This window comes from Cibotium barometz, chromosome 30 (assembly GCF_041138505.1).
Source record: "Cibotium barometz isolate CiBa-2024 chromosome 30, ASM4113850v1, whole genome shotgun sequence".
NCBI classification, from domain to species: Eukaryota; Viridiplantae; Streptophyta; class Polypodiopsida; order Cyatheales; family Cibotiaceae; genus Cibotium; species Cibotium barometz.
The window spans coordinates 14,669,458-14,692,583 of record NC_141075.1 but is presented as its reverse complement, the minus strand read 5'-3'; positions in this window follow the sequence as shown (position 1 = coordinate 14,692,583).

Here is a 23,126-nt window from a genome sequence, read left to right as displayed (position 1 = left end):
GTTAGGATGTGATAAGATGAGTTAAGATTTGATAAGAAGTATATGAGATGTGATAAGATGAGATAAGATACATATGAGATGAGTTAGGATGTGATAAGAGGAGTTAGGATGTGATAAGAGGTGTTAGGATGTGATAAGAGGTGTATGAGATGTGATAAGATGAGATAAGATGCACATGAGATGAGTTAGGATGTGATAAGATGAGTTAAGATGTGATAAGAAGTATATGAGATGTGATAAGATGAGATAAGATGCATATGAGATGAGTTAGGATGTGATAAGAGGAGTTAGGATGTGATAAGAGGTGTATGAGATGTAATAAGATGAGATAAGATGCACATGAGATGAGTTAGGATGTGATAAGATGAGTTAAGATGTGATAAGAAGTGTATGAGATGTGATAAGATGAGATAAGATGTATATGAGATGAGTTAGGATGTGATAAGATGAGTTAAGATGTGATAAGATATGTATGGAATGAGATAAGAAGTGAGATAAGATGTATATGGGTTGTCATAAGGTGAAAATGGATGTGATGTAAAAGAATAGATGTGAAGGCGTATGGGGCTATATGAATGGGAAGGAAAAAATAGATGTATGTACGGATGTGAATGTGCATGTAAATGAGGATGTATGGATGAAGATGCATGAATGTGCATGTAGATGTAGATGTACGAATGAAGATGTGGATGTATACATATGGATGTGTATGTATGGATGTATGCATGCAGATGTGGATGTATGCATGTGGATGTGTATGTATGGATGTATGTATGTGGATGTGGATGTATGAGTAAGGATGTGAAAATGGATGTATGCATGGATGTGTATGAAGAATAATGAAGATAAATGTGTACGGGAAATAATGTGTTGTTGATATGAATGAATGGATGAGAATGAGTACATATGAAGGGAATGTGGAATAAGTAATGTAGATTGAGGAGGGATAATGTGGAAAAATGAGAGTTAATATAGAAACTATATTGTAAACTGTTTGTAAATGCTGTTTGTAAATGACTGTTTTATGTCAAGAATGCTGGGAAAGCATTTTGACCATCTTGTGATTAAGGTCGTGGAGACCTAACTGATAAAGTTACAACTGCTGACGGAGAGTCAATGGAGGACGTCTCGCGTAGCAAGGTCGGCCGAGGTCTTGACCAGCCTCGGTGCGATTAAAATGGTGAGCTTCCGGTACGGTGGATGAGGGGCCGAGGAAGCGGCCTATGAGTGAAGCGCTAGGTCACCTGCGAGAAGGATCCTAGAGGGTGCTGACCATACGGTGCTCGAGCTCTGGGTCGCCCAGGATACCCACGTGTGCATCGAGGAAGATATTGGAACAAGGAGTAAGAGTTGTTTTCTGAAACCGGGCATGGATCTGGTTGATTGACCTTGCTGGTCTTCGATGGATGAGTCCATGGCTCTTTATATGGATCTATTGGTTGATCTTGCTGATCTTCAACGAGAGTCTATCTTGATAAGTGATTATATTGCCGAGTATTATGGGCTAGGAACTATTGAAACGGCCCCTGAGTGGACAGGTGGTGAGCGTTCTAGTTGCCAATGATGCCATAGATACTCTGATGAAGGAATGATGGGAAATTATGAATCAACCGGATAAATTGGAAGATTGTGATCAGTGGTACTATGGTTTCATTAAAGGATTGTTTTAAAGTTAGTTGATGCTAAGAAAAAGACAATTTCATATTGGGTGTGTAAGTGGTGTGGCTAGTTTTATATTTGCATGAACTTCCGGCTAGGGGGCCTTGGAACTCTTTTCCTTGGTACCCGGGACAAAACCGAACCAAATTCCAAATTGGATCCTATCACTACAGTGGTTGGGCGGTTGGCTACTAACCCATGGGATCGGATGGAGTTAGGCTGGACTGATGGATCCGTAAATCCAGACTCAACTTTTGTTATTACGATAGATAATGTGAATCCCGGACAGTAATTGTTCTATGGATAGGAATGGCTGTGCCTCTTGAATGGGAAAAAAAGCGTTGATCCCAATGATCCAAGTGCAAGTTTCTTCCTTGATCTGATCAAGTATCTTGTAGATGCAATTGGATTAGCTTAATCAAAAATGATCTTGACTACGTTAGAGTAAAAAGTTATCCTGGTGGAATCACCCGTGCTTTCCGGTAAAGGAAGTTTTTCCGGGTTCGGTTTTGGAACAACCGATTAGTCTATTATCCAGTTATCCGTGGGTGAGGCCCCGAATGTGGGACCCCTGTTCCACGCGAGAAGTGCTACTTCCGCTGCCAGTATCCTGAATCCGTTGCTCGGTGGGAACAGGGATCTCACAGTTGGTATCAGAGCAAATTGACTAATAAAGATCAACTGAGAAGTCAAAGATGTCAAAAATTTATCAAGAAGCACAAAAAGGTTGTAATTGTGTGATATAATTCATACAATTTGATATTCAAACTGAAAATTCGTAAATTAGCAATTGGGTCTTCAATTGGAAGTACCACAATTGTATGGAATCCCGGACTTGCTTGAGGCCTAAACATGATAGTATTTACCTTATAGTTCCAAGTACCATGACTACCCGTATATACCGAGAGTATAACTGCAGCTCTTTACTGACAGTATATACGAGTAAATCTAAGACTTAAAATTATAAGCGTTAATGCTATCCAGATGATGATTTCGAACGTGGTTGATATGATTTTTAATTCTGTTTAAGAATTGATGAATTGATTTGGATGCTGATTGAAAAATGATGATTTCTGAAATTTAGTTGAAATATAATAACCTGAACGAAACCACAATGAGGATGAATGGGACGAGTTCTTGTGATGATATTCATAACAGGAATGATGATAATGATTTCAGCAAATCACTATGAGATTAGTGGATTGTGTTGTCAGATTGCTATGGTTAACACTTGATTCGGGAGATCAAGTTAAGGGATGACAAATTGAGAACTTGCTTAACTGAAATTTTCGTGGAGGAATGTTCAGAAGGGAATTTTTCGGTCTAATGGACCATTATCATGTTGAAGATATGAATGATATGATTTGAATGAATTATGAGTTCCATTTAAGGGATAATTATCCCCGTATTCTGTTGGGTTGACCAAAATATAAGGAACCCCAGAATAAATTGGATCTTAAGAAAAAGAGTTATCCTCTACTTGGCGAGATGAGGACATCTCGCACTTTTCAAGTGGGGTAGAATGTAAGATTCTTCCCCCAGCCTTCGAGGTATACAGGAGTAAGAACCTCCCTTTCTGATCTTATAATTATTTCCTCTCTAAAATAAAAGAAAGATTCTGTTTAAAAAAGGAAGAACCTTTCCCCAGAATACTTCTCAGGAGTCCCACCTGTTTTAAGGATTCAGAACAATGAGTTCAGAAGTGAGAATCGATGTTTTGGATATCAAGGTTTTGGTCTTCATTCGAGTACGGCCCAAAAGAAGTTCTTTATCTCTTGGGAAGTATAAGAAGTTATCCCTCAGATATTGTAGACCAAAGAAAGTAGGTAACTTAGCCTACGAACTTCTTTTATCTCCTCATCTCAAAGTTCTTAATGCCTTTTATAGAAAAATGTGCCAAACCCAAATCATGGAAAGACGGTAAAACTTTAGTGGCACTACAAGGGATTGGGCTCATACCCGCGCTCCTAGCCGCTAAAAATGACTTGTGAAAAAAAGTAGCGGGCCCGTGTATCAGCGCGTGTATCATCGCGGCCACAGACATGCGTGTAAAAGCGCGTGTATAGCACCTTTCAGACGCGCTTTTACACGGGTGTGTAGCCGCGTTCTTTTTACAGACGCGTTGATACATGCGGCTATACACGCTTTTTCTTATTTTAGACGCGCTTATACACGGGTGTATAGCCGCGTTCTGTTAAGTTCAGATGTCTCAGACGCGTTTATACCAGCATCTATACACGCGTTTCTTTAATTTAGATGCGCTTATACACGCGTAATTACCAGTTTTGATGCATTAATACACACGTATTTTACAGGGTATCCGCGTAGATACACGCGAGTTTTAGCAGTTTTGACGCGTTTATACACGCGAACAGAGAGCAAAAAAAAAATCCAGAGAGTGCTATTTGGTGCTTGAATACTGTTCCAGCATTCCAGCACCCAATAGCACTCTCTGGAATTTTTTTTTTGTGCATTAGACCATCCCATTAGACCATCCACGAAGAACATATGCACGAGGGAGATTAAGACAAGAACGACATGAATGCATACATTGTCAATACACGATTCAAGACAGACATGAATGTAATACTCTCGATCAATCAATTCAATATTACGATCAAAATTTCATACATGTATACAAGGGAGTCCATATCTCGAAGTAGCCCATGGCTTGAGTTTACAAAAAAAATATACAATCACATCCTCAATATGGAATGTGATACTATAAGTCTGAGTACTACTCAGACCCAGATGATGACTCGGTGCTCCCTCCATGCTCAGATGAGCTCACATCGGTCGGAATGTCCGATGAGTAGTGCTCACGTCCACCCTCTGCAGCGGCGGCCGGTGGATCATCAACAGCTTGTGCCTGTTCAAGTAATATATAGTATATAAGTATATATATATGTAATTCAATAAACCAAAACCATTCGTTTAGAATTTTCAAGTACCTATCGACCGTATGGTCTCATGGCCATCTCAAACTGCGCGTCCGTAATACGTCCCTCGGCTCTGAAGATGGCCCACGTGTCACGTCTGCTATGCCAGCGAGCATACGCAGTATCGTGGGTTGTGGGCTTCCTCCCCGTAACTCGTCGCTGTATCATAATCAACACAATTTGTAAGATTAAAACAATCATAGAATCAATGAATTAAGTAAACAATCAAATAAAGTGGCAAGATACTTACGAACTCTGCCTCCCATGACTCGACGCCGCCAGATCCGAAATGCGAAGATCCAATGGTCTCCATCTGGATCCGTCGTGCCTCCACATGCTGCCTGCTCTTCTCGTTTCTTTGCCTCCTTCCACTCGCGTTTGTGCGTAGTGACAGGTTTCTCGGCAGGATAGCCACCCGCAGCTACATTTAGCCGGTCATCGTACGCGAGTTTTTTAAGGTGAGATCTTTTATTACTTAAGATCTCCCTTATTCGCGTCCTTCCCCATACATCCGAGAATGTAGCATGTGGGGGATTGGGGTATCGACTATGTACAGCCTCTATCACCTCCCCAACTAATCGGCTATTTTGATCTTTAAATTTAATAAAACAATTTCTATATGAGTTTGATACTACCCCACGCATGTACTCCATTACCTCCCTCCCCCTCGCATCCATCACTATCCCGCCCCTATCCGTCACATCATAGCAGACCACTCTCTCCATCTCTCTCATCTCCTCCTCTTCCGAACTGTCTCCTCTAACTCTTCTCCCTCTATCTCCTCTCTCACCGCGTGCCCTACTACCTCCCCCACCTCCCCCACCTCCCCCACCAGAGCACCCGCCGCATCCTCCACTCCCACTCTTCCTACTGCTGCGGGTGGAGTCACGACTGGGGGATTGTCTACGTGACGGTGGCTGTGAGCCCTGACGTGACGGTGGCTCTGAGGGAGCACGTGATGGTGGCTGTGAGGGTGCACGTGAGTGTGTCTGGGACGAGGTATGTCTCCTCGGTGGACGTGGAAGAGGAGAAGATGCATGCCGTCTCGTCGGACTCGGAGGAATAGACGGCACTGGAGTGCCGTGGATACTCGCGGCGGCAGGGGTATAGACACCAGGCAGGGAAGGAGGGGGATGGGGATACATATACTCTGTAAGCTCAACCGGACCAGGTTGGCGCCCAAAATGATTCAGCATCTCCATTAGCCAATTGCTGTACGCAAATGGATCGGATGAAGAACCTGGAATATCCATAAAGAACCTGCAACAAACATCTTCATGTACATCATGGGCTGTCTCTTGACTCACACAAATATCATCATTCAAGTCAGTTGTGTTGCCTGCAAATCATGAATTCTGAAACGCAGTCTCTGCAGAAACGCGTGTATACACCCGTCAAAAAACGCGTGTATACACCCGTCCAGAAACACGTGTATATCCGCGTGAACAGACTCTGCAGACAGATTACACGTGCTTTTACACGCGTTTCTACACGCGACCTGCAAAATTTTTTTTCCAAAAAGACCGACCCCCTGACAAAGACAGAGTGTCCTTATAAAAGGACTATTGTCGCCCCTGTCAGGATCATTCACCCAATCGTGTGCAAATAGCATAAACAAAAGGACGGAGACAAACCTAAAGAGCAAAGAGCAAATAGCATAAACAAATCTGAGGAAAGAGACAAGGCACAGGACAAAGTGACTCACCTCTGAAAAAGTGAGTCTTCTCTGCTCCTTCTCTGCTCCCTCCTTCTCCCGTGGGTGTGCTCCTTTCTCTGCTCCCTCCTTGCTGTTGGAAGAGGCGAAAACAGGCAAAAACGCAAGCAGTGTTGATTTGTTTGTTCAAAATCTATATTTGGGGAAGGCGGACTATTTTTAGTTTAAACATACCGCCGCGTTTATATTCGCGTTTATAAACGCGTGTATATTCGCGTGTATGGATTTTGGCTGCGTTTATACACGCGTTTTGCAGAAATTACCCGCGTTAATACACGCAATTTTTAGGAAGTAGCCGCGTTAATACACGCGATTTTTAGGAAATAGCCGCGTCAATACACGCGATTTTTGTGCTTTCATTAGAAACATATTATGATTTTGTGTTTTCTAATTTGTACACAGGATGTCATCAACCTCTTCAAGTAGTTCTGGGGAAGATGAGACAATGCGTCATCGTAATCGCGATGTGTGGTTGGGACAACGGATCAAATGTATGTGTAATCGATGTCAAGGATGCATTGTACGAGCACGTCGAATTACCTTGAATCACATCTCCATGTATGGAGAATGGAATCAAACAGGTTTAGAGGTGAGTAGATGTAAATTGATGGTATTCAAATGACTCATGGTATCCAAATTAAATTAATAGAGTTGTAATATATAAACTCTAATTGAAGCAGGATGCAGTACCACACCCTAACATGGTACCCTACGCGCGACGAGAGCACGTAAAGCGTCGACGAGATGATGCTGGAGCTTCGGGATCTATTGTCACAGATGAGTGGGAAAGGGATGACAATAGCCCTGCACCCCACGAAGTTGTGGAAGAGGAGGTGCTTGATGATATGGTGCAGAATCTTTTTAAGGATGATCCCAAAGGTATGGACGACGATGATATGGAACAAGAACATCTTTATAAGGCTTTATCGACACCGGTGTTTGAAGGGTGCACATTCTCAGTTTTACGTGCTTCACTTGAACTACTTAATATACAAACAGTTTATGGATGGAGCAATGCAAGTCTTGACGCATTGTTGAAGTAAGCATTCTAACTTACAAATTTGAATTAGTGGTTTAAGGTTTAGGATTTAAGACTATTTATAATTGATGATATTGGATGCAGGCTATTATCAAACATGCTTCCAAAGGAAAATAGGCTACCCACCTCAAGAGACATAGCGAGGCGCTATGTGACATCTCTTGGAGGACTGGATTATGATAAAATACATGCATGCGTCAATGATTGCATTCTCTTTCGTGGGATGCATAAGGAGGCTCTACATTGTCCCACTTGTGGTGAAGCAAGGTACAGAACAGATATGAAGAGTTTTGATGTACCTCGTAAAGTCTTGCAACACTTTCCTATAATTCCTCGCATCAAACACATGTTCAAGTGCAAATCCATAGCAGAGCTCATGTCATGGCATTCCTCACATCGATCGGATGATGGCATGTGGAGAATTCCCGCAGACACTCCTGCTTGGAAGCATATCAAAGATGAGTGGCCCAACTTTAAAAAAGAGCCCAGAAACTTGAGACTTGGCCTGGGTATGGATGGAGTGAATCCATTTGGTTTCAAAAGCACCGCATACAGCGTGTGGCCAGTTGTGTTGGTGAATTACAACCTTCCACCATCAATGGCGAGCAAGAAGGGACATCTTATGTTATCCCTTCTAATTCCAGGGAAACATAAAGTCAAGCATATGGATGTTTATCTTGAACCACTGATTGATGAGTTGGAGGAACTATGGAGAGGTGTTGCGGTGGTGGACATTAGTAGGCCTCCCTCCTCTCGACACTTCGACTTAAAAGCAGTGTTGATGTGGACAATGCATGACTTTCCAGGATACAACGATTGTTCTGGTAAGAATTCTAATTACCTCCCTACTCTATTACTATTGGCTATATATATTAATTAGACGGTTTGACTTTATTATTCTAAATTTTATTTATATTTTAACAGGTTTGAAAACATCGGGTAAACATGCATGTCCTGTTTGTGGCCCTTCGTTAGTATATGAGTATGCTGACGGTTTGTGTAAGACTATATTCGATAATCATCATCGATTTCTCCTCTCAGATCATCCTAAATATGTTGCTAGTAAGAGTAACATTCCTCCACAAACACTTCGTGCAAAAGATTGGAAGCGTATTTGGGAGTCTACAACTATTCTTCCTCCATATGGCATGAACAGGTATAGTGATGTTTTTTCAATCTTGTTTTGTGTAGTCTCTAATTGGATTAAAGGTCACATAGAGCAATCCCTTGTGTAGGTACTCCATTTTTTTTCGGCTGCCATATTGGACCCATCTTAAGATCAACCATCTTCTTGATCCCATGCACATCTTCAAGAATGTGGGATCTGGTATTTGGGAACATATTATTGGTAAACGAGACAATGTTAGCGTATGTGAGGACCTGCGGGTCGCAGGACGTATGCGTCAAGCTTGGCCACGAGAGGTGGGTGGGCACGTTCGTCTTCCGCCTGCACCATGGATTATATCAAAGAAAGAGGAGAAGCAAGTAAAGCAGGCCATCACCACTTTGCGTACTCCCACTGGATGCATGAGATCATTGAAGGGAGCCTTTACAACCACTAAGAAAAGAGGCGTTGAGCAACTATATGGGTTGAAGTCCCACGATTGGCACAAGATGCTTCAAGTAAGTGTTCTCCAAGTCTTGTACGTACGTTGAAATTAAATTTTGTAATGCCATAAACCATAAATGTGCTCTTATGTGCGCACTTCATACTACCTACTAGCATCGACCATTGTGCAAATAAGAGTTTGAAAAAATGTATTTATAAGATGGGCGAGCTTGTGAGGTATGTAAAACCCATGCTCAGATCACCCTTCATCATACCTTGCAAAATGAACGTGCATGAGGTATAACGTACTATTTATTTATTTTTCAGATATGTTAGTTCCAAAGCAATTGATCCAGCCACATTGGATGATGCGTGTGTTATGGCAGTGGAGGTGGTTTGTTTGGTAGAGGAGACTTTTCCGCGAACCATTCTCACAAGTCAACTACATCTCATTGTGCATTTAGTGGACGAAATTGCTTTATGTGGTACTGTGCATGCACGCTGGATGTCCTTCCTAGAGCGCTTCATGAAGACCTTAAAAGACTTTGTGAGGCAAAGTGCAAGGCCTGAAGGAAGCATGGCCGAGGGTTGGTTGATACAAGAGTCTCTTGTATATATTTCAGAATTTCTTGGTCAGGTGGACAGCTCTTTGCCACGACTATGGAGCAATGAAGAGGACTTGAGGATGACCTCTATTGTGCCTCAAGGAAAAGGACAGAGTAAAGTAATTGACAGAACATTGATTGATGATCTCAATTTCACTTGTATTCTTAATAGTGATGTGATGAGCAGATGGGTTACAAGATATGAGGATGCAAAGACAAAAAGGCAAGCAGAAAGAGCTCTCTTTCGGAGGCAACATGGCTCTTGGAAGGCGTACCCTAAGCATCTAGCAACACTTCCGAGTGATATCCATGTTGATTGGTTACATGAGGAAATGGAGAGAGCAGAGAGTGACGAGGGGCTGCATATCACGGCGGAAGAATGGGAGTATGCACGAGGATGCATGTCAAAGGTACATAGAACTAATGTTTTGCATTAGTTGTAAGTGATTTGCTTTTAATATTTATTCACATTGCTTACACAAATATTGCTTCTATTTTTGTCCAGTGCACTATGTTCAATGCTATATGGTGTGAAGGCAAGCATTTTCGAACACAAAGAATTGATGAAAAGAGAAATACACAAGATTGCGGTGTCATTAGTAGCTTTGAGGGAGCTAATGGAAAAATGGATGATTATTGTGGCATAATCCAAGACATATTTAGGCTTGACTTTCGTCGCTTCTTTGTGTATGTTTTGGATGTCAAATGGCAAATGAACGTGGTGGAAAAAGGGCCTGATGCAACGATAAAACGCCATGCAAGTGGATGTGTAACTATTGACTCTACAAAGTTCTGGCAAACAAAGAAAGATAGGCTCGTATTGCCACAACAATGTGAGCAGGTATGCATTTTTTTACTAATGTGTTTCATGTACATATATATCTAAGCTCGCGTACCCCTTGACTTTTGATATGCTAATTAATTACTGTACTGTGTGTATTTGAGTAGGTTATCTATCTACCAATGGTGCATGACATCAAATGGTGGTACGTCATCCCTATTGCACCACGTTCCAAAGTGATGTATAATACATTCACTGATATGGAGCATATGGAGGATGTAACAAGCCGCAATGAAGATGATGTCGAACATGCCATTGAAGATGTTGTGATCGATGATCAAGAAATAAGAGATGATCATGATAATGAGGATGAGCATGCCATTTCTCATGATCATGAGAATGACTCTACCATTGAGGATGATGGTGATGTTGATGAGGATGATCAGGACATCGATACCATTATCAATGGAGTACAGAATATCGATAGTGGAATAAATTTAATCGTAGCCTTACCAATTGATCAAATGGATATTGATGTTGATCATTTGGCAAGGATGGATCTTATTGAAGATGAGATCGAACCCTAACCAATCCGTCACTGTATGTTCTAAATTGATGACATTTCTATCATCTCATATGCATGATTTATTTTTGAATATATTTCATTGTTGTAAATGCATGTAGTGGGATTGTGTAATGATGTATACTGTAATGTACTATGAGATGGTTTAAGGAAAATAGTTTTTAATTTTGTAAAGGAATTCAGTTTTTCTTCAGTTTTTCTCTGCCATGCGTGTATTAATCCGTGTATAGTAGCGTGTATTTATCCGTGTATAATAGCGAGTATTAATCCGTGAATATTACCGTGTATAGATACGTGTATTACTGCGTGTATATAAACGCGTTTATACACGCGTTGATAAATGCAAACATACACGCGAACTTAAATGCTAAAATACACGCGCCCGATTCTATTCAAATACAGGCGCGACCATACACGCGTTCTTAATTTATCGCGTGTATGAAACGCGTGTATGGCAGCATTGTGTTGTAGTGTGGCAAGTTACCGTTGGCTTCTAAGTTACGCTAGCTCCTTCTTTTATATAAGTAATTACTTTTACTTGTCACTCACAGTAATCTTACTCCCATCCATCTCCTTTCTTTCTTAATCTCCTTCATGGCTTGGCAACAAGAATTAGTTTTATCCATGATGATTTCTCACCTTCAAGACGCAACTGAGTCTGTGAAGAAGGATTTTCTAGAACAGTATGAGCGCTCACTTTTCCCTCACTTGGGAACTTCTGTAGCTCAGACCAAATGGCGAACCTATCAAGACATAACTAGGGTAACACCCTGGGGTCAGCAGCACTTTCGTAACAATGTTCGCTTGGCCATGGTTATTGAAGCCTTAGGTTTGGGTCCCCGATACTACTGCGTCATGAGATCAAGGCATCTTGGGTTTTCTGAGCGGGTCTTCTTACTGGCATGTTTTCTTCCTCATCAAAAGATATGCCTTTATCTCGTTTTTGGCTTGCCTCTCAGAGGTCCTTTTGTTAGATCACCTCATACCACTGAGATAGGTGCGGCAATAACCAGCAGAATTATTCCCATAGATGAGTTACCCTATACTTGTGCAGCTTGTGAGTGCTGCTTTTGTGACCATATGATGGACGGGCTTATGGAAGTGTAAAGAGTTCTTCTATCTTTACTGTATGAGTTTCGAGAATAAATAAAGTTTAAATCTTGTTCTTATTTTGAATCTTGCTCTCTTTAAGACTTTTCTTGGTGGTTAATCTTGATTTAAATTTTTCTCTAAGTCTCATATTCGTGCATCTTGCGAAATTATCCCAGTTTGCGAGATGAGGACATCTCGCGTTTTTTTAAGTGGGGTAGAATGTAAGATTCCTCCCCCAACCCCTTTTCCCCTGTAATCAATTTCCTTTTTTGAAATATAAGAGATCTTGTTTCTGCCTGTTTTAACCTAGAGAGAGAAAATATTCTAGAGAGAGAAAATATTCTAGAGAGAGAATATTCAGATTTTGAATATTTTTGGATAGAAAAATATCTCTTATAATTAAGATGAATTCCCTTGAAACAGAAATTCAAAAAGAATTTTCCAATGTACAATGGGAATTAATTGAAAATAGATATAAAGAACCTTAGTCTAAGGGTCTAGATTTTCAGAAATCTTTGGACTATGGTCCAATTAAGGTTCCTAGGGACCAATAGGATCAATCCATGTGTAGGGAGGAGATAAATCCAATTTTGTAAAAGAAGATACCTAAAAATGAGTAAATGCTCACATAAGGTGAAGAGTTGAAAATGTACAAGGTTTATTAGTAAAAAACTATGAGCAATATTAAAAATATGAGATATTTTGGGTATAATGATTCCATTTTGACACATATGTAAGGAAGGGGATTTCTTTAAAGGAGGTGCATATTTCACATGCTTGAATGAGTTTTAAACTCATAAAAATTGAGATATTTCATCTCTCCTCTCTCCTCATTCAAGTCTAGTTCCAAAAAGTTAGCTTAACTGACCTAAAAATGGTCAAAAAGTGACCAAACTAACTTGGAAAATTCAGAAGGGAGGGAGATTAAGATGCAGGAGAAAGTTTAGGGTTTTGGGCTTTGATCGTTTCATTAGGGTTGGGCAAATGAGATAGAGATGGAAGAGAAAGGGAGGAAGAGTTTAATTTCGACGTTCAAGAGGGAAAGCGGACTTGAAAATGAAATTTTAGATTACAATGAAATTTGATATCGGTTTCTGGGGGGAAATGAGAGTTTTGGGGGGATCTAAAAAATTTTAAAATTTTAAGGATTTTTTGAGCACCGAGAATGGTGGGACCATACCTACCCTAAACCCTTTACGTTTTTAAAGGAACAAGTGTAATTATTAGTACTGAAAGCCTAGTCCCCCTTCCTATAGCCTAGTCTCCCTCCCTGTATTCAAAGGAGACCAAATGGGCACAATCCTCTATTCCTATTGGTCCATTGCTAATTACTTTCATTAGTAAAAGGCCCAAAATATGTCCAAATGTCCCCTAATGCTTTTGCATCCTTATTTTGATCCCTTTGTCTTTATCAGGATTGTAGCTCTCTTGTATTGGTAGCTTCTTTGGAGATGTAGTCTTGTTTGCTAGAGCTGAATCCACTATTGTAAGGCGTATGGAATACCTTGTTGTTCACAAAAACCTTGGTTTGGCAAAAAATCCCTATTAACTAGTAGAGATTTACTAGTTTTTACAATGGATTTGCAGTAGATGAAGGGAGTGTCCTTTTGCATACTTAAGGATTTTGTTTCTTTTTGGTGTGCTATTTCATATGGTGTTTCATACTTATTGGTATTGCATCTCACTTAGCAATAGTTACAGCCTTTTACAATATATATAGCCTTAAGTCCTTGTCTACTTAACAAGTATTCATAACAGTTATCATTAAAGTAGGTTTAATTTTAATTTATCTTAAACCTTGGTTTAAAAAATTTGAATATGCCAAGACTCTATTATGATCTTGATAATTTTTTTGACTGCCACTCGAAGTGATCACTAGTGGCTTAATTTAACACTAGTTTGGTAATAGGGAAAAAAATTGGGACATATTTATGTCATGTTTACTGACCAACTTTATGGAAATATTTAGAACACATGGATAATGAAAATCAAAGGTTTCACGACTTTTTTTCATATGATCAGGTACATAGCAAAGGAAAATTGGGATTTTTTTGGATCACATTGATTTCCTCAAGGCTTGTCAATTTCATAAGAATTCAAAGGCCAAATTACAATCGTAATATAGAGTTGTTTGTACTATATTTGGATAAAAGAATTTATTTAGCTAATTTCTCATTATTTTTTAAAGTATTTGGATATGCATTGCTTCACAAACATATATATAGTGTAATACAATCCATTTAGGCTTAAAAATCAATTAGAACTCCAAAATTTGGGTCTTAATAGAAAATTTAAGGTATTTAGTTATCTAAAAAAATTTAATTTAAGGATTTTTATAGCTAATCAAATAATCATAGGCTAGGAACAAATCTTGCACACATGTTCTATACAATTTTACGCTTTTTTGGTGCGTTTTGTGAGAGCCAATTACATATACACCTATCCTTTTAGACAAAAGTTTATGAAATTTGAACCATATTTATTATTATAGAATAAGAGACTAATTCTCAAATTTTTAAACATCTTATAAGGCTTTAAGTGGAATATCAAGTCATTTTATATAATAATAAACACTATGTTGATAAGTTTCTCACTAGATGATCCAATTATAAAAACAGCGATTCATATACGCTGTTTTAATTTATTATCAATGTAGTTTGAGAAGTTGAGACCATTACCTTATCTTTCAACTAAATTATATATGTATTCTTAACCAATTAATTTGGTGGAGACATTGATTTATTAGTATAACTAAAGTAAATCACCATATAAGCTCAGACTATTATCGTATTATGGGTGTCAAAGACTCAAAAAATAAAAAAGAGATTTTAAGAAACAAAATTAATTGAATTAATTATTATCATTACAATAAACTTTTTTATGAAAATTTTATCTCTCATCTCTTAAATACTATGTAAGGTTTAGGAGAAATTTATAATGATTTGAGATCATTTTTTTCTTGTATGTAGGAATCTACTTTGTGAATTTGTTAACCTGTTTGGATTATAGTGCTAGATATTCCTTTACTTATGGTAATTTATCAATTATACTTACGATTATTTTTATCATTTTAATAAATTTCTAAGGTTTTTCATATTCATGAAGACTTGTCTTAGAAGAGAAATGCTAAAATACCACTTCAATTCACAAGATATGAATTTTTTACCAAAACACATTAAAAAATTGTTGGGTTTGGAGCTATACAATTTTATAAAGCTTGGTTAAGGACAAAAGTTGTTTGATGATCCTTGTTGTATCCTATTTTAGGATAGGCAATCGGTAACAAATAAGGTCATATATGACATAAGCATATATAGGAGGTTGCCTAAGATACATGTTTGATGATCATTCCTAACTTAGTACTTCATAAGAGGATAGCGGGTATATGGTATACCATTGTGAGGCCGTGTGCTTCTCTTTTAAATATTAAACACATTGGTTAGGTGACAACTATAACACATGGTTGGGTCCACTGACACCTGCAATGCATTATGGCTAACAAGTTGTTTGTATGTTTGCATGGATGTAGGTAACAAGACGTACCTTCTCAAAGTATGTTGGTTATTTCCAAAGCCAATGGATTTATTTGGTTCATTATAGACATTTTGAGATGCTACCATTTCATTACGTTTATAGGTCTTTTTCTTGTGGGGTGCACTACTAGAAAACTCTAGGTATCACATACATTCAAGAGGTATTTAAAAAACCCCTTAACTAAAATTCCCCCCCCCCAAAAAAACCCCTCTTTACTTAAAAACTAATGGATTTTTTTCTAAAGTTGAAATAAAAAACCCCTCCTGTTAATGTAATCCTGTTAATTTCTCTCAGTGTATCTAATTAAAAAACCCCTCCTGTTGAACTCACATGGTACACTTACATTTTTTGAGGTGAACCCCCCCGGGGTTTTTTTGTGCCCAAAGAAAATTCCCAATAGATATGTTCACCCTACCCCAAGAAAATGAAATAAATCATTGATGTATGGTTAGAAACCTTAGGAAAAGATGACTGTTACGTGGCCACTTTCCAAAAATGAAATTAGCTGTTGTCGCCGTAGTAGCCAAAAGAAGAAAAGAACACTTGTATATGTAGTAGAGGAGGGGAGATTGTTAAGAGAAGGAAAATAGTTGTGGGAAACAATGGAGAGACTCTTGGAATTGGAGATGGTTGGAAAAAGAAGTTTGTACAAAGAGAAGATTAGATTGTGTGTAAGTTGGACATCCAGAAGATAGTAGAGAAGGGAATTGAGAAGAAGGTCGAAAGGGGGCAGAGAAGAAAGTGTGTGGAGTGCGAGTAAAAAGAGGCGAAAAGAGAAGATTGGGAAAAGCAGTTCAGTGAAAGTTCATTTTGTGACTATTCTGTCTGGGAAGAAGACGATGCACGTTTTGTTTGAGTTGACTTGAGTTTTGCCTAGAGAAGAAGTTGCATCGGTGATAGAGGGTCTTGTAGTAGGAGATGGGTTCCCTGAGACCTTTGAGGCTGCAATTCTGTTGGAACTTGGACCAGCTCAAAGTCTTATTTAACAAATCTCTACAATGTTTGTTGTTGGTGGTTGTTGTCTCGCAGAGTGTAGCTATAGCTATGATGGTTGTTCTTGGATCTTTGTGAAGTTTACAATACAAGGTTTTGTTAGGATAATTGTGTGGAAGTCATTTGGTTTTGTAGGAAGTCAGTCTAATAGGTTGGGCATTGTTAATGATCTAGTTATCAATTGAAGACTGTCTGGTTAGAAGGGAATCGGCTAGGAACTGCTAGGGCCCAGTAGGGTTTAGTCGCGTGGGTCCTCAGGAGTGGTTTTGGTCTTTTTGTATTTAAGAGAAAATTTTTAAGTCAATTCTGACAGCTAGTTGTCAATAGTCTGGAAGAATTGAAGGACAAGGTATTCCTTAGTCAGAAGGCTATCAGCACAACTGTCAGCTATGAGTGTAGGGAGTTAAGTCTTGGTGGATTTTGAAGTGTTTAAGGAATTGGAAAGGTCAAAGGACACGTAAGGGAAGATTTATGCTTTAGTTGAGACAATTGAGTCGGTTGGGAGGACTGTTTTAGATAATTGGGACTATCTCAACCAAATTGAGTCAGAAAAGGGAGGCAACTGTGTGCCAACAAGGAATCCAAGAAGGTCCTAGTAGGGACATGGATATAAGGTTAGCTGATGTTGGAGGATTGTAGAGAATCATGGAGGACACATTTTAAAAGGAAGTAAGCATCAACATTCGAAAGCAGGTATATAATCAACTTTTGATCTTTCTACGTCGGGTTGAGAGTATGTCTGTTAAGTCAGCTGAGGTCGACGGGAGGGTTATAAGGTAAGATCAGGGCCATTGGAGATCTCAACTGACTTGGGAGGATGTCTGAAAGAAGTAGCTATACATTTTGAGAAGTTTGGAGTGTGCTCAAGTGTCCACTTTTGTCAGTTGGAGAGCAGGGGATGTGAGTTGAATGTAATGGTGCCTTCTTTTGGTGTTTGTGGGGGGTCGTGGTGCTAGGTGTGGTAGTTCTGTCCTCATCACGGTGGTGTATTTTGAATGATCTATAGAGACAGGTCTCCTAGACACATCATTGTTTTGGTGCCCCCACTAAGGAGGGCTTTGAATCACCTTTTAGTTAGTCTACAGGTCTGAAAGTTCCTAATAGAGTAGATGGAAGCCCCATGATGATGTACCCAGTGTTCCATGGACATGCTCGAGATGATCTAAAGGAGTTTTTGGTGGGGATGGATTGTTGAAGGCATATTTCTCTTAGGTTGAATGTTGCTAAGTCGGATATGTAGTAAGTCGGATATGTGCTAAGTCGGTTATGTGCTAAGTCGGATATGTGCTTAGTCGGATATGTGCTAAGTCAGAATTATAAGGTGGTAGGAATGTATGATGAATTTCTTGGGATCTTGGAAGTTACGATATATAACGGTTATTCAAGAATAACATTTTGAGAAAAGAATAACGTTTTTTGAGCAAGGTAGAAAAGAAGGAGAAGCAATGTAATGTGGAGAAGAGGAGAATGAAGCATATTTTTAGGGTTTTATCTCTTGTGTGACCTTGCTCTGTCAAAGTTCTGTCTGTGCATTACATTTCTGCTGCGTCTAAATTTTTTTTTTCACCTAATCAACATGTTTCTTATGGAGAAATTGTATCTGCTTAGCTGTGTAAACCATTAAACACTGGCGATTCACGGTGGTTTCAACCACAATGGTTGATTAGGATGGAGCCTACAATAGGAGCATGCAAAGTAAGTGCTGCAGATTCAGGCACTACTACAGATTCAGGAGGCAAAATCAAATTTGGAAGGTGAAATCAGATTTAGAACGCGAAATCAGATTCAGGAGGCGAAATCAGATTCAGTTTAAGCCATTCCAGAAATCAGAGTTCCACCTTTGAACCTGCTGTGCAGACTGCTCCTGTTATGCAGACTGCTCTGATCTTGCAGCAGACTACTCAGAATCTGCAGATGCAGGAGCAGAATCAGAATATGCAAGTACAAGAGAATCAAAATCTGTAGGTGCAGCAAAATCAGAATCTGCATATCCTTGGATGGGATGGTGGAATTCCTCATTCAAAGTGCTACTTCACATTGGAGGTTGATGTGTTCCAAGTAAGCCATCATTCAAATTTTGCATAATAAACACCTAAAATTTTGATTTTAGAAAAATTTTAGCAATGTTTGAAAATCTATTTGTTATGAGTGGGATGGATCTCGGTATAGCATCGTCGCTCTCCATTCCATGTATACATGTGGGCTTTATTTTGTGTGGTGCATCAAATATGAGAGCTCACATAGCTATCTAATTTCTAACTTCAAATATGGGTAAAAAGAAGAAAAAGAAGTGTTTGATTTGCATGAGTCATAACCATGCAACAAATGAATGCTCATACATGTGTGAGCCATGTTCAAAAGGAGATCAATGCATGAAATTTTGCATGGTTGGTTTGAGCACCAAACTTCGCAAAATCATTTCAAAGTTCAAATATGCATCCAAAAATGGGTCTTGTGAGAAGATGGAGAGAGCTAGAGAGAAGCTAGAAGCCTTTGAAGAGGTTCTTGTTGATGTATATGTATATTGTGAAAAGCATGAGGGTAGGAAGAAGAAAACTTGTTCAAGCCTTAAGGGGGTAGCTAGATTGCAAAAAGCATGTGAAGCATTGCATGAGAGTTATGAAGATGAGTTTGAGAGTGAATCAAGTGATGACGATGATGAGTGGGGATACCCAATGGGAGTGTCGATGATTGAGGGAAAGGGAGTACAAGTGGGAGTGAGCCAAAGATGCCACCAAGAACCCATAGATACCCCCAAGCCAACATCAGGCATTCAACCAAATGGGAAAATTCTTCACCACATGCATCCCAACCAAGATGATGATGAAATCATGTGCATGAGCAATGTTTTTGCATCACAAAACTCCAACTCTGAATTTTCAAAAATGGAATCAAATCAGATTTCAATTCAAAACTCTCAAAGAGAATACTTTGAATTTGAGAAGTCCATGTTTTTTGCAGGTTTCCTTTACCTAGTGCTACAAGGTGAAGGGCAGGTCTCAAATGATGCCCAAGATCATGAAGATGGGGCTGAAATGCATCAAATTTCAAATCAGAGAAGTAACTCTGAATGTCCCAAAAAGGCAAGATGTTAGGAGAGCAGAGAAGATGCCCAACCAGCCTATACCACAAGTTCTCAACGGCAACAGCTAGTCAATGGACCTAGATAAGGAGAAGTGAATTTTATTAGAGTTGATGAGGAAGTAGATATTTTAGCCAACAAAAGGACTAGAGGGGCTAAGGTGGAGGATGAATCAAGTCCATCTAGGAGGAAGAAGGGAAATCAAGTAGAGGATCAGCCCAAGGAAGGAAGAAAAACAGGTCAAAAAGACACATTGGCATCTTTTGGGTGTCCACGAGGAAGACTATGATTTGATCAAGGACCTTTAGTAGAAGGGTTCTAGTCTGACATGGCCCCAGTTGTTGTAGTTGTGCCCCAAACTTAGAATGAAATGGAGCAATTTGGTTAGCATGAGATGCCCCATGAAGGAGAAGAAGATCTGTCAGATTAATATAGTGCATGTGAAGGGAGACAAATATTATTTGCGAGTTGTGGATGCTTGAGTAAATAAACACAGAGTACCTAAGGTATATCTTAATGGCAGTGCACAAGTCTGTGTAATGGCCCAACAAAAAATGGAGGCTTCAAGATTGAAGGTTGGATCCCCATCAGAATTCAGGGTAAGAATGGTAAATAGTGAAAAAGTCAGGTGTTTGGGAACTGTTAATAAGAAACTGCAAGTAAATGTTTTGGGATTTGAGGTAGAATTAGATGTTTATGTGATGTCAGCAAAGTATGAGGCATAAATGTTACCTCTTTGGAAGGCCATGGTTGACTGCCATGAGACAAACAATGATTGGTGGAGGTAGAATTAGATGTTTATGTGATGTCAGCAAAGTATGAGGCATAAATGTTACCTCTTTGGAAGGCCATGGTTGACTGCCATGAGACAAACAATGATTGGTGGAGAGGATGTCTAATTTTTGGTCTCGATCAGCCAGTGAGAAGACATCTAATTTTGGGTCTGAACTAGCTAGTGAGAAGACATATGACATGGCTAATGGAAGGGAGTTAATTCTAGAGAGTAGTACATCAGAAGATGAAGAGACCATATCTAAAGAGGATTCAAAAATAGAGGAGGTCAGTTCAAAGGATGAAGGGGAAGAGGTTTAACTGGAATCTAATTTCTGACCCTATGTGTATGTATGTATAGTTATGTTCCGAGGAAGGGGAGAAGATGAAGCCTGAAGATGAAGTACAGCCAAGTGGGGAAGAAGTGCTACAAAAGATGACACCCAAGGATCTAAGTGAGGGTGAGAGAAAGGAGTATATAAGTATGTTACATGAGTTTCTAGACTTGTTCATCTCCTCTTATACATAGGTTAGGGGAGTGTCTACAATGCAGCATGAGATCCAGTTGAAGCTAGAGTCTAAGCCATGTGTAAAAAGGTTAAGAAGATTGGGGGTTGTACAACAACATGTGTCGAGAGAGAAAGTGGATCCATAAATGTCTGTGAAATATATGGACGAGCAAGGCAAAGAGGATGAAACCCGACAACCCCCCCAGATATCCAACAAAGAATGGAGCTAAACTCTCCCAACACCTCAAAGAATGGAGCTACACTCTCCCAACACCTCAAAGGAGAAGGCACTAGCAGATAGGAATGTGTGCTATGGATCTTCTCGACAAATGCGGTGCTACAATGATGGAGTGGTGATGATGTATACACACACAAATGTTAAACAAGCTTTGTGCTAAATGACAAAAGAGTGAGATGACTCCACGACACAACCAAGCGAAGCAAAATGTAGCGTGAAATGTGCTTTGTTTATTGAATTTCACGTGCACAGTGCTTGATTTACAAGTCTTTGCGCGCTTGCCGATAATGCCTTCCACAAGAAACAATGCCCTCACGGCCCTCAAGGATTGAATTTTACAATGCTTTCAATTTTTTTCTAACGTGTGACTATGTGAGTGTGTGAGTGCGAAGCTATGCTATTGCTTGTCGCCGAAAATCGCACTTGCTTCTTTATTACAAAGATCTTCTCCTCTTCCGCTTCCTTCTTCACATGTAAGGAAAAGAGATGAAGTAATTATGTTTTTTTTCCTTTTTTACTCTTTTTCCCATTGGCGGGCCAAGTGAAAGTGGCGATAGCTTTTTTTTAATGATACTTTTTTTTATAAAGAAAAGCTTCTTTTTAATGATACTTTTTTTTTCTTATAAAGAAAAGCTTTAAAAAAACGTATAATATAAAGATTGTTTCCTTGCAGTGCGACACATCGTTTCCCTGCGATGCAGCCAGGATGGATCGTTTTCCTTCTCTCTTTGCTTCTTCCGCTTCCGGTCGCCAGAATGAGGGCACTAATTTTTCTTTTTGCGCATGTTGAAGGAGTGCGCGAGTTCGCCTTCTTCCCCTTCACAGTGTCTGCACGCGATAGGCTGCAGCGACAACTAGCGAATCTTGCTTTAGTTCTTTTTGCTCGTAGCACAAAGGCCGGCCCCAAAAACGGCCGCACTATCTCTTTCTTCAAGCGATCACGTACGGTCCAACGACGCTTTGATTCAAGCATGCGCGCTGGCAGCATTTTGTTTATACTGCATGGCGGCAATTTCCAGCCACTAAGGTTTCAAGCCTTTAAAATTTCACTAAGGTTTCAAGCCTGTAAAATTTCACTAAGGTTTAAAGCTTTAAAATTCCACTAAGGTTTAGAGCTTTAAAATTCCACTAAGGTTTACAGCTTTTAATAATTTAAGTGGGTCATGCTCTTATTCAACTGCCACATTTGTACCCACAACTCTCTTCGTTGATGTATCATGTTTGATACATATTTCACATGGTTAGTCCCACACATGCTTGAGTGCGGTGCTTTGATGCTAGCTTTGCCTCCAAAAAAATGCTTGTGTGCCAAAACCAAGTGAGGGTACGAAGTGAAGGCATGACTCTTCAATATGATCATGCTACCACGCATGTGCTCATGCACCAAAACATAGTGGAAGGGCGAAAAAAATGCAACAGTGGCATTCTGCGGGGAAAGCTAGCTGGCTAGTGTGAACCCAGAATCTCTGGTTAGACTAGTTCCTTCTCCTTTGGGGGCTACAAGATCATGAGCAAATGGCTAGGATCTATAGTGAGAAAGGTAACATCTGACAAGTGAATCAATCGACGGGTCATGGATAGAATGAGAGAAGCAAAAGTGGAAGGATGGGATGACTTGAAAACCCTTAGAAGACTACCCAACTCCTCAACTCCCAAACACTTAAGGTCTTGCACTATTTCCCAAGGATCATTGTCAAAGGAATGGGTATCTACCAAGGCATGATCGAAATTTTGGGTAAAGGAACCAGAAAGGGCCATCAAAGCTAAGGAATCTGCAACACGGTTTTTATGACGAGGCAAAAAGGTTGTGAGATCCCTGTTCCCACCGAGCAACGGATTCAGGATACTGGTAGCGGAAGTAGCACTTCTCGCACGGGACAGGGGTCCCACATTCGGGGCCTCACCCACGGATATGAGGATAATAGACTAATCCATCGGTTGTTCCAAAACCGAACCCGGAAAAACTTCCTTTATCGGAAAGCACGGGTGATTCCACCAGGATAACTTTTTACTCTATGTGAGATCCCAGTCTCCACCA